Genomic DNA, 12,015 nt, shown 5'->3' with positions numbered 1-12,015 from the left:
CACGGCCGGCCCCCCCAGCCTTACATGTAGCTCCGCCTTGTTCAGCTCGGAGCACGGCCCCCTCAGCCTTACATGTAGCGCCGCCTTGTTCAGCTCGGAGCACGGCCCCCTCAGCATTACATGTAGTGCCGCCTTGTACAGCTCATTAGACCATGGCTTACCCAAACTTTGTTCATTCAGTGTAAACCTTGAGCTTTTTCTATTTAAATTTTGATGGAAATAAGCTTGACATTATGAATGTCAAAATTTCAACATTTTGATGGAGTACAATTGTTACAGTCAGTCAGAATTGTGTATGATTGTGCCTAAAGTAGATAATCTAAAGATATAGACAAAATAATTAGGCGAGCATGTGTGAATCTCTGACAGCAATACAAACTAAGATTCAGTTAATACTAATTAGCTGCATTTGATGTCACTATATTCTCGGAATAACTTCAGTTATGATCTGTACTGAAAAACTTCAGTTAACACTCATTTTTCAGTTAAACTCCTTACAATTCAGATCATATTTTGATTGTCAATAATAGTGGGCTTTTAAGGCTTTTTTAAGGCAATACTAGTGGATTTTTAGGCTTTTTTTGGAGGAGTGTGTTTCATGCTGGCCTACAGTGATGAACTAGGGCGGGCTAATAATCTGTTTTTGAATTCAATAGATGTGCAGATTTAACAAAGTGCAGCGGGGCTGGCCTTTTCATAGTTTGTAGCATCGGTTTATCTCCAAGGGATTATTGTAGTTCCAGACATTATTGTAGGCATTTTTGGATATATGCATGCATCTTTTTCACTTGTAGATTTTCGCAAATTGTAGACATCTCAAGACTTGCTCTATCACAAGACTTGCTGCTTGCAGCAGCAACACACCAAGAATAAATTAACGGATCAACAAATGGTCCAGGAAACATAGCTACTTGTGGTATCTCTTGATTTTCGAACCAAAACAAGATCCAATACATAAATGAACCAAACACATAGCTCCTACAGATACTGTTGATACAAGTGATACTCTGTATTGATCAACTGACCTGCTGTTGATACTCTGCTAATTGATCTCCTCTTAATTTGCAGGTGAGAAGCAGATATGATCAAGAAATTAAGCATAGCAAAGTCATAGCAACATCAATCTCATAACGTAATAGATACTAGGGATCATGCCCAAACAATTTAACTTGATTACATGATAAATCCCATCCAACTCCATCATCATCCAGCAAGCCTACGAAGGAATTACTCACTCCTGGTGGTGAGCATCATGAAATTGTTGATGGAGGATGGTTGATGATGACAAAAATCTCGCCCCCACCCCCTCTCCGGAGCCCCGAACGCACTCCAAAACAGCCCTCCCGATGAAGACCAAGAGGTGGTGGTGGCTCCATATCATAAAACGCGATGAAACTTCTTCTCCTAATTTTTCTTGGGGAAACGAAATTTATAGAGTTGAGATTAGGGTCAGTGGAGCCTCATGGGCCCCGCAAGGTAACAAGGCGCGCCTAGGAGGGTAGCCGCACCATGTTGCCTTGTGGGCAACTGCCCGCCCCCCCCTTCAATGGGTCTTCGTTCTAGTATTTTTTAATATTCCATAAAAAATCTTCAAAAAGTTTCGTCCAATTCTAAGAACTTTTATTTCTAAACAAAAAATAACACCTTGGTAGTTTTGCTGAAAACAACGCCAGCCCGGGTTAGTTTCATTCAAGTCATGGAAATTGGAGTCCAAAACAAGAACAAAAGTATTTGGAAAAGTAGATACGACAGAGACTATCATGCCGGTCTTCGCGACCCTCGGTGGTTTGCGACCATGCAAGAGGAGTTCGGCGTCCTGTTGCGGAACCGGACCTGGCAGCTTGTACCTTGACCCCCACATGCCAATTCATCAGCGGCAAGTGGTTGTTAGGTCATAAGCTCCGTCCCGATGGCACACTCGAGAGGTATAAGGCGCGTTATGTGGACTGCGACTTTTGACAGCGTGCGAGTGTTGACTTCACCGACACATTCACCTCGGTTGTCAAACCGAGCATGATCTGCACCGTTCTCCAGCTCGTTGCGTCGCGTGCATGGCCCGTTCATTAGATGGATGTGTCTAATGCATTTTTGCAAGCAAGTCTTCTGCAAGTAGCCCACCAGCATCGTTGACGACGCGCATCCTGATCATGTCTGCTTGCTCTCCCACTCCTTGTGTGGATCCAAGTAGGCACTGCGTGCCTGGTACCAGCGTATCGAGGCCTTTCTTCATCGGCTCGGTTTCGTTCCACTCGCTTTGATACCATGCAAGAAGGAATAGAGAAGAGATTGATGGAATTGCTGATGTATTATTCCATCAATCTCCTCTCTATTCCTTCTTACAACTACTCCCTTCGTTTCTTAATATATATATATACTGAACTACCCAAAAGTTATATATTAAGGAACGGATTAAGAAACAGAGGGAGTAGTTGCCATAAGACATTTTCCTTCTCAATAATGAAAGCTTTTGAACTAGGATTTGCGAAATAGATTTCAAGAAGGATTACAACTAGGACCCGAAAAACCATAAAACCATGATTCTTTAATCCGACTACAAGCTCTAACCAAACTCTGTTAGGTAAAGTCGACATATCAACGGTTATTATGCCGACTGACCCGATGTGCGACTTTGTTAGAGCCGCTCTCGGGGCATCTCTAACCAAACTCCTAAATTTTAACTCATAAAAAACCGAACTCCTCCAATTTGAGGAGTTAAAATAACTTGAAAACCGAAGTCCTAAACTTATAACTCTTTAAAAAAGGTTGTACACAAACTCATATAAAAACGAAATTTTAAACTACTTAAACCAAAGACGTGGTAGGATTATCATTTTGGATTGAATTTTAAATTTCACATGGAGAGAGGCCAAATCATGTGTAAAACTAAGTTCCTTTGAAAAGAGCCTGTGGCCTGCGTCGTGGGCCCTACCCACCTGGATTTTTTTTTTGAGGGAAGCTACCCACCTGGATGTGTGTGGCCTGGTGGCCTCTTGGGCGGAGAGATACCGGAGCGATCTCAGGCCCAAAAAAGAAAACCGCTGTGTGTTGCTGGCAGGTGGACCCGCGTATGGCTCGCTGGACCGTCTTGTTTCAGCCACCGCGCCTCACAATCCTTTCCTCCCTGCCGCCGCGGATGGCCGACGTGCTCGGCTCCCCCATTCCGGCGGCACTTTTCCGATGCCTCCTCCAGCGTGTGGCCAACGAACTAACTCTAGCCGACACCTCGCGACCTACCACCGGCCTACAACACATGTGACTTGCCGCCTGCACCGGCAACTCGACGCGGCCGGGAGGTGCGCAAGCTGTTCGGTCTTTTGACCCAACAGAAATCATGTACAGTACTATTTATGATTATTATTTTCTGCATATACTTTGAGTATTTCCAGTTGAGTTCACATGCAATTGCATTTGCAGATCAAAATTCGGGTGTCGGAGAAGTTGGCCGGACGCTCACAAGTCACAAGGCCGAGCTAATGCACGCCCCCCATGAGGCCATGCCCGTGTCTTGAAGCTCGAGATTGCCAGAGAGCTCGCTGGCCGTTGCATGGAGGTCTGGAGGGACTTGGCCCTTGCACTCGACATGTTCCCTTGCGACATCGAGCAGCAGCTCGCTCAGGCAGTTCATGAGTAGAAGGTCTGTTACTCTCCCTGTTGTTTTAGTTAAGTTATCCAAAGGGTTACTTCTCACAATATACAGCATAGTTTCTCGGCAAGAAATCGCAGAAATTTTAGATATTGACATGACGCTCATCAGAGTTTCGCGTGCTTGTAGCAATCAGCTTTGCTGTTCACTGTGTACTGTTCAAGAAGTATTAGGCCATACCTTTCTGTGCTGAACACTTCATCTTCTGTGACGATTGTTTTGTCAAGAATCAGAGGTTTCTGCAAAAGCGACATGCTACAGTATTGGATGAATAAATTATTGAAATACTAGACAAGTTTTGTTACACTACAGCCACTTACATGTTTGCTTGGATTGCACAGGTATTGGAAGCCTTGTCTTCCTCCACAGAACCGGTAGATCTTCTATATAAGATGGATATTGCCGCTTGTGATCATTCTAGAGTGGTCACTTCACCATCAAGTTCATCAGAATCAGATCATGTACTGAAGTATGTGCCATCAATCCGTGAACGGCTAAAGGTGGGTTACATTTGATCTGTGCCTGTGGTAGGAAATTTGGATTTGATTATACGGTGAAGTTTCTGTCCTGAATGTTTCTATAACCTGTGTGGTCTGTTTCAGGACTGGGAGTGGTGGCTAGATATTTGCACCCAAGCACCCCGGTTGGGGGGAAGAGCAAGTTGGGGGAGGTCACATTCAAAGGTGACTGGATGAAGAGGCGCGCCCATGTTGATCTTGGAGACCAAAGTGGCCCGGCTCGTGGCGCGAGGATCCTGATCCACCTCTCTGACCGGCTGAAGGACTTGGCTGCGACGGTGCTGCTGATGATAGCGCCGCCACCAGCCCGATGTACATATCAAGTTAGACTGGAACGAGCTGACGGCGATCTGGGGGCCGATGGTCGCCGTGAGGACGGCCCCCGAGGGCCGAGGGCGCACAGGGTGAAGGAAGGTCAACCTGAGAGTTTTTGCTTGGAAGAAGCTTGCTACCAAGAGGCCGAGAAAGAGGACCACGGCACTACCAGGATACACACTACGTTTGTATGTTGCTTGTCCAGGATATGATACACACTATGACTATGACTTGGATGGATGGGTCAAACCAAAGGGCGAATATTATGCTCCAGTCTAGCGCGTGATGACGAGCAGAGCAGAGCATGCAGTCCGCAGGTTCCCACTCACTCACAGACATGACGAGACCCACCTACGCGCTCCTCCTTCACACCGTCGCGCTGCTCCTCCTCCTCCTGCTGCTGCCGGCGGCTACGACGGTGACCGCGGCGCCCTCGCAGACGCAGTCGCAGGCCGACGCTCTTCTGGCATGGAAGGCCAGCCTCGGCCACCCAGCCGTGCTGTCCAGCTGGACCAACGCAACGCCGGTCTGCTCCTCTTGGCGCGGTGTGGCCTGCGACGCCGCCGGCCACGTCACGTCCCTCAGGCTCCGGGGGTTTGGAGTTGGACTCACAGGCACGCTCGACGCGCTGGACGCCGCGGTGCTCCCGGCTCTGACCACACTCGACCTCAACAACAACAACTTCACCGGCTCAATCCCGGAAAGCCTCTAGCGGCTGCGCTCCCTCGCCGCGCTCGACCTCGGCAGCAACTGGTTGAATGGCTCCATCCCGCCGCAGCTCGGCGACCTCTCGGGCCTCGTCGAACTCCGCCTCTACAACAACAACCTCGCCGGCGACATTCCGCATCAGCTCAGCAGGCTCCCCAGGATCATGCACCTCGACCTGGGCGCCAACTTCCTCACCAACCAGAAGGGCTACCGCAAGTTCTCGCCCATGCCCACCGTCAACTTCCTCTCGCTCTACCTCAACTACCTCGACGGAGGCTTCCCGGAGTTCATCCTCAAGAGCGGCAACATCACCTACCTCGACCTGTCGCAGAACACTCTCTCTGGACCAATACCAGACTCGCTGCCGGAGAACCTCCCCAACCTCATGTACCTCAACTTGTCCATCAATGCCTTCTCCGGGCGGATACCAACGTCGCTGTCGAAGCTGGAGAAGCTCCAGGACCTGCGGGTTAGCCACAACAATCTGACGGGTGGAATCCCCGAGTTCCTTGGTTCCATGTCCCAGCTGAGGGGTCTTGAACTCGGCGGCAACCCGCTCGGCGGATCGATCCCGCCAGTTCTCGGCCGGCTCGAAATGCTACAGCGCCTTGACATCATGAACGCCGGGTTGGTTTCCACTATTCCACCCGAGTTGGGCAACCTTGGCAATGTCAATTCCATGGAACTAGACATGAACCAGCTCACTGGTGTCCTGCCGCCGGAGTTGTCCGGGATGCGCCAGATGCGTGAATTTGGCACATCATCGAACAAACTCACCGGTCAGATTCCACCGGCTTTATTTACGAGCTGGCCAGAGCTCGTATCATTCCAAGTGCAGAACAACTCGTTTTCAGGGAGGATCCCACCGGAGCTCGGCAAGGCAGCCAAGCTGAAAATCCTGTATCTCTTCAGCAACAATCTTGTCGGCTCTATCCCTGCAGAGCTGGGCGACCTAGTGAGCCTGAATCACTTGGATTTGTCGGTGAACTCTCTCACGGGACCGATCCCCAGCTCGTTCGGGAATCTCAAGCAGCTCCTGAGGTTGGCGCTCTTCTTCAACCGGCTCACCGGCACGATCCCAATGGAGATTGGCAACATGACAGCGTTGCAAGTCTTGGACATCAACACCAATAGTTTGGAAGGCGAGCTGCCCACCACCGTCACATGGCTCAGTAATCTCCAATACCTTGCCCTGTTTGACAACAACTTCAATGGCACCATACCGCCGGACCTCGGGAAGGGGCTGAACTTAACTGACGTGGGTTTCGCGAACAACAGCTTCTCCGGTGAGCTGCCGCAGAGACTGTGTGATGGCCTCACGCTGCAAAACTTCACGGCGAACCACAACAACTTCAGCGGCAGGCTGCCGCCCTGCTTGAAAAATTGCACGGGGTTGTTCCGGGTGCGGCTGGAAGGCAACCAATTCACTGGCAATATCTCAGAGATGTTTGGCGTCCATCCCAGCTTGGACTACTTGGATGTCTCGGGGAATCAGCTGACAGGGAACTTATCATCTGATTGGTCACAATGCACCAATCTTACACTCTTAAACATGAACGGTAATCGAATATCTGGCAATATTGATGCAACCTTCTGCGAATTGATCTCTCTCCATTCTCTGGATCTATCAAATAACCAATTCACTGGGGAGCTCCCAAGTTGCTGGTGGAAACTCAAAAGTATGTGGTTAATGGATTTGTCCAACAACGGTTTTTCAGGTGAACTTCCTATATCAACAAGCTTGGGCCTTGAACTCCAGTCACTTCGTCTTGCTAACAATAGCTTTCTTGGAGTTTTTCCATCTATAATTGAAACCTGCAGAGATCTTGTCATCCTAGATCTTGGGAACTACAAGTTCTTCGGTGATATCCCCTCTTGGGTTGGAACGAGTGTTCCTCTTCTAACAGTTCTGAGCCTCCCATCCAACAATTTCAGTGGTGTTGTTCCACCCGAGTTATCCCAACTTTCTTATCTGCAAGTACTGGACCTGTCCAGCAACTCCTTCTCAGGTGAGATCCTCACGGCCATGCCAAACCACAATTGCTCTCTCGAGTCATTTCATCTCGCCGGCAATGGCTTCGTGGGTGCCTTCCCACCGTACCTACGAGGCTGCAACTCCCTGGCCACCCTGGACATCGGGAACAACCGGTTCTTTGGTGGTATCCCCACATGGATCGGGAATCAGCTTCCATCACTGAAAATCCTTAGACTCGGATCAAACAATTTCACCGGAGAAATCCCCACGGAGTTATCAAGGCTTTCGCAACTTCAGCTGCTCGATATGGCCAACAATAGCTTGATAGGATCAATTCCAGTTGCCTTTGGCAACTTGACCTCCATGAGGCATAATGTTCCCCCATTGGTCCGACCGAGGCCAGTTTCCGCTCCTTTGCAGATTATGCCCAATGGCCAAGGCCAACTGCGAGTGGATGAGTTTCCAGCCAGAGTCAACATATCATGGAAGGGCCGTGAGCAGACTTTTCAGAAAAGCATCGGGTTAATAACAGGTATTGATCTATCAAGCAACCGACTTACAGAGAGCATCCCTGAAGAGCTAACATACCTCAAAGGTCTCCGGTTTCTGAACTTGTCCAGAAATGATCTATCAGGCAGTATTCCAGAAAAAACCGGAAGGTTGGAGCTCCTGGATTTCCTTGACCTCTCATGCAATGAACTCTCAGGCACTATTCCTCCTAGCATTTCAAATCTGCGGTCCCTCGGCATGCTAAACCTCTCTAACAACCACTTATAGGGCCGCATACCCACTGGAGATCAGTTACAGACGCTCGTGGATCCATCGATTTATGGCAGTAATCCAGGGCTCTGTGGCTTCCCGTTGTTGAACGTGTGTGAGCCTACATTGGACCAAGGAGCTGAAGTCCACAAAGAACTGAGAGGAGACATGTGGTTGTGGTACTCTGTAATTCTTGGCATTGTTTCCGGCTTCTGGCTTTGGTTTGGAGCTCTGTTCTTCCTGGAGCAGTGGAGGTCTTGTTTTCTCTGTTTTGTTGATGGCTTAGGCAAGAAGATACATGCCAGACGTCAATAAGGCATATATTAGGCTCACATGTGGTAAATCAGCAGCGACGTCATAGCGCCAATTATGTATGTTCCTTTTTACTCCCTCCGTAAGTCTTTTTAGAGATTGCACTACAAACAACATACAGATGTATATAGACTTATTTTAAAGTGTAGATTCACTCATTTTGCTCCGTATATAGTCTAGTGAAATCTCTAAAAAGACTTATATTTAGGAACAGAGGGAGTAGAAAAGTTTGTAAGACTGTACTTATACTGAATTATATATGGTAAGTAAAGTGAAATAATTGGTCCACTAATATAGATGCAGCTTTGTTATCTGACCCAGGTGAAAGAAGAGTTCATTCTACTTGAGGGATTCGATGCATGCATGAGCTGGCTCAGAACGGCTGTACTCACATTTATCCTGGGTAATGAAATTTTCTTTCCCGGCAAAAAGGGGTAACTGTTTTTTGGATTGATTTTATTACAGTTTTTTTTTGGAAAAGGGGTGTAACCCCGGCCTCTGCATCAGAACGATGCATACGGCCACATTTATGATTTTATTACAGGTAACAAGCAAGTAACCAGGTCAATTCTTTTGGGTCTGTTTGGTTCGTTCTTGTGTACTCTTGAGAGCAAGTTTTTACCTTTCTGTCTTGGGCGCTTTTACTTTTCCTGTAATTTTAAACACGCAAAAAAAAAGTGTTTGCTTAAGCTTTTCAGCTTGTTTCGATAAGGCCCTGTTTGAAATAAAGAAACAGCTTAAGAACTTTGGAGGATAGGATTTCCATAGGAATTTTCCCTTTGGTGCCGTTTGGAGCAAAGAAATGAGCAAAAAAATTATATTCTTTCTCGAAAAATAATAATTGTATTCTACATTCCTTTGGAGAAAATAAACCTCATGATTTTTTTTCTTTCAAAAAAGAGGTTAAATCCCCGGCCTCTGCCTCATTGTGATGCACACAAATATCTTTATTAAAGTTGATGTTGGCAGTGCCTTAGCCAGGATATAGCTACGGCCCGGGCCGGCTTCGTACAGTAAATACTATAGCTACAGTATACAAAGTGTTTTACTTCCACGCCCCAGGCGGAACTGGCTCCTCTAACTTCGCTCCTATGAAGTTAGGGAAACAATACCCTAACTTAGTTTGTGAACCATCAGATGAGAAATAGACGGCCAAGATTTTGCACTGTTCACATGGGGCTATAACATACTGTTTGGACGAGCACTGTAGCTAAAATCACTGTTTGTTACCTGTAGCAATTGACACTGTTTAAGAACTGTAGCGATAGATCTCAGCCATTTATTCTAGATCCAACTGATGAAATGTGGCTAAGTTAGGCTCCTAACTTCACAGTAGCTAAGTTAGAGGAGCCGGTTCCGCCCCAGGCATCGCCCGGGCAGCCCGGGCAACAAGGCCAAAATCATCAGCAAAATGAATACGAAACATAGTCAACTACAGAAGAACCTTTGCAAGATATGAATGCAATACTCATGACTAAGTCTACTTTTGCCGCAGCAACACCTCTAAGAAGGAATAAACGTCCTCACGCCGTCATCGTCCCGTTGGGCCAAAGATGATGGAAGAGGACTTTTATCATGTACGGTGAGCCCAACCACTGAAGGCTAAGAGCATCTCCACTCGTTCGGCCCCCCAGCGCATAGGCCGGCGCATTTTTGGGCATCCACCCGGCGATTTTTAGACCCTGGGGGCAACCAAGGCCCCAGCCACGCCCCAGGTGCCGCCCCCAGGGCGCCAGACACGCGTCCCATATTCAAACTTGATCGTTCCCGCTAAAAAAAAACCATAATCCGGCGATCATCGCAATAGTTCGGCGATTCAGTGCCACAGTTCGGCGATCAAATGAAAGGATATGCAGTAGTTTGGCGCACAAAAAAAGGAAGGACGCGAAAGGAATGCATCAAACGTCGAGGTCGACCCCCGGTGTCGTCGTCGGCGTGCGCGGGCTGGGAGGAGTCGGCGCGGCTTCTGGACTAGTTGGCGCGACTTCTGTGCTGCTGGGCATCGCTGAGACATCGTCAGTCGGGCTGGGCGGCGGCGTCAGCGTCGACGTTGGAGTCGCCGGTATTTGGTTCAGGATGAGGCCTCGCTCCGCCAGGAACCACGCCTTGAGCTTCTTGTCGCCGTTCTGAAGCATGTCAGTGCCGCCCATCAAGAAAGCCAGGTCGTTGTTCCTCTTCTTGGCGTCTTGAGCTTTGAGTTTCACGGCGACGTTGGTCCGGAGCAAGTCGAGTTTGAGGGTGTTGTTCGTCATCAAAGTAGCCCACCTTGCCTCAGTTTTCTCCTCTTGCTGGGCGGCCCTGGTTTTGGCGTCAGCGAGGCAATGCTCCATGGACTCTTACACGCGTGCGGCAGCTGACTGGGTGTGTTTCACCTTCTTGGCCCCTTTGTTGCCGTCCGGACGCCCGTCTGCCGCTCCCGGTATCGGCGCGTCCAGCTTGTACGTCTCCTTGGCCTTGGCGCGGGTGCGTCGGATATCCGCCCACTTCTCGCACTTGTCGATCCGTTTGAAGACGTGGAGGTACTTGAACTCTTGGTCGCCGTTGTCGTCGCGGTAAATGGCGAACATGCACGGCAGCTGCGCCGAAGAGCGGGCATCAGTCGACGCGGGCGCGCGCACGGCGAGAGGAATAGGGAGAGGACGGCATGCTGTACCTGGTCTCGACGCTGGTGCCGCTCTTTGGGCGAGCCGCGACCTCCTCGACGATCTCATGCCATTTGTTGCACGCCATTTGGATGAGCCCCCAATGGTTCACCATCGCCTTCGACCCCCGCTGCATGTGGACGCCTTTGCAGTAGGGGTCGACGAACTTGTGCTCGTCGAACTCGGCCTTGATGCGGTACTAATACGTGTCAATGTTCTGGTTCGTGTCGGTGATCGGGTCGAGGCATACGACCTTCCACGCTTCGGCGAGGCACTCATCTTCCTTGGCCGCCCACTTGATGCATGGCTCGCCGGTCTTGGCCGCCCCTTTCTTCTTCTTCTTCTTCTTCTTCTTGCCTTTCCTCGTCGGCCCCGGCTCCTCCTCTTCCTCCTCCTCCGGCTCTTCCTCGCCGTAGTCGAGCTCGGCGTCCATGTCGCCGAGATCAATCGAGCCGTCTTCGGTAGTGAACCCGGGGGAAGCGGCGGCGGCAGCCGAGACAGCTGCGATGATGTCTTCCATGTCAGCCTCCGTCGCGTCGGCGTCGCCAAGATGCGACAAGGAGGAGGATTGCAAGTAGAGGCCGCATCGGAGAGGTGGCGTCGGGGAAGCTGCGTAGTCCGGCGACGAGTACGTGTATGGAGGGTACTGCATGCCGGCGAACGCGGGCGATAGCGTGCGCTGGACCGGGCGCCCATGGGGAAAGGTGATGTTGGGGTTGAAACCACCGTGGACGTCGCCATCGGCATAGCCCGACGACGGCGTGCTCCATGGGTGTGGCGACGACGAGAAGCCGGCCGGAGATCTGACGCTTTGCTGGCTCCAGGCCGCGTGCGGGCCGTGGCCACCGGGCGGATTCATCATGCCCGCGCGAGCCGCCTCGGCTTGTTCGGCAGCCGCGCGCTCCGCCTGCTCCGCCGCCGCCGCCTTCTCCCTGGCCTTCTTGGCCCTGTTGCGCCTATCGGCGGTGACGGCCTCCCGGCGCTGCACTTCCGCCTTCCAGTCGGCGTTGGTCATGCCCGGGGGCTTGGACGGCGGCACCCTCTGCTTCCTCTACTTCGGCTGGTCGAAGGCGGCAGCTGTGGGATCCGCCGCGGCGCGGGGGATCACGTACTTCTTCAGCGGCATGGCGGGCGGCTTGGAAG

The 12,015-nt window shown here is 50.3% G+C and overlaps 1 long non-coding RNA gene and 1 pseudogene across 1 annotated transcript; both read left to right on the top strand.

The window, feature by feature from the left end:
• Positions 1–3,076: 3,076 nt before the first annotated feature.
• On the top strand, positions 3,077–4,863 carry LOC119292228. Its single transcript, XR_005142927.1, has 4 exons — positions 3,077–3,333; positions 3,415–3,634; positions 3,985–4,143; positions 4,246–4,863. It is a non-coding gene; the product is annotated as an uncharacterized LOC119292228 (long non-coding RNA).
• A 417-nt stretch (positions 4,864–5,280) lies between these two features.
• LOC119292226 overlaps positions 5,281–12,015 on the top strand; it is a 9,118-nt pseudogene continuing 2,383 nt past the window's right edge.

The sequence above is a fragment of the Triticum dicoccoides genome, chromosome 4B, assembly GCF_002162155.2.
Source record: "Triticum dicoccoides isolate Atlit2015 ecotype Zavitan chromosome 4B, WEW_v2.0, whole genome shotgun sequence".
Lineage (NCBI taxonomy): Eukaryota > Viridiplantae > Streptophyta > Magnoliopsida > Poales > Poaceae > Triticum > Triticum dicoccoides.
Note: the sequence above shows the minus strand (reverse complement) of the source record. Positions and strands in the feature narration are given on the sequence as shown.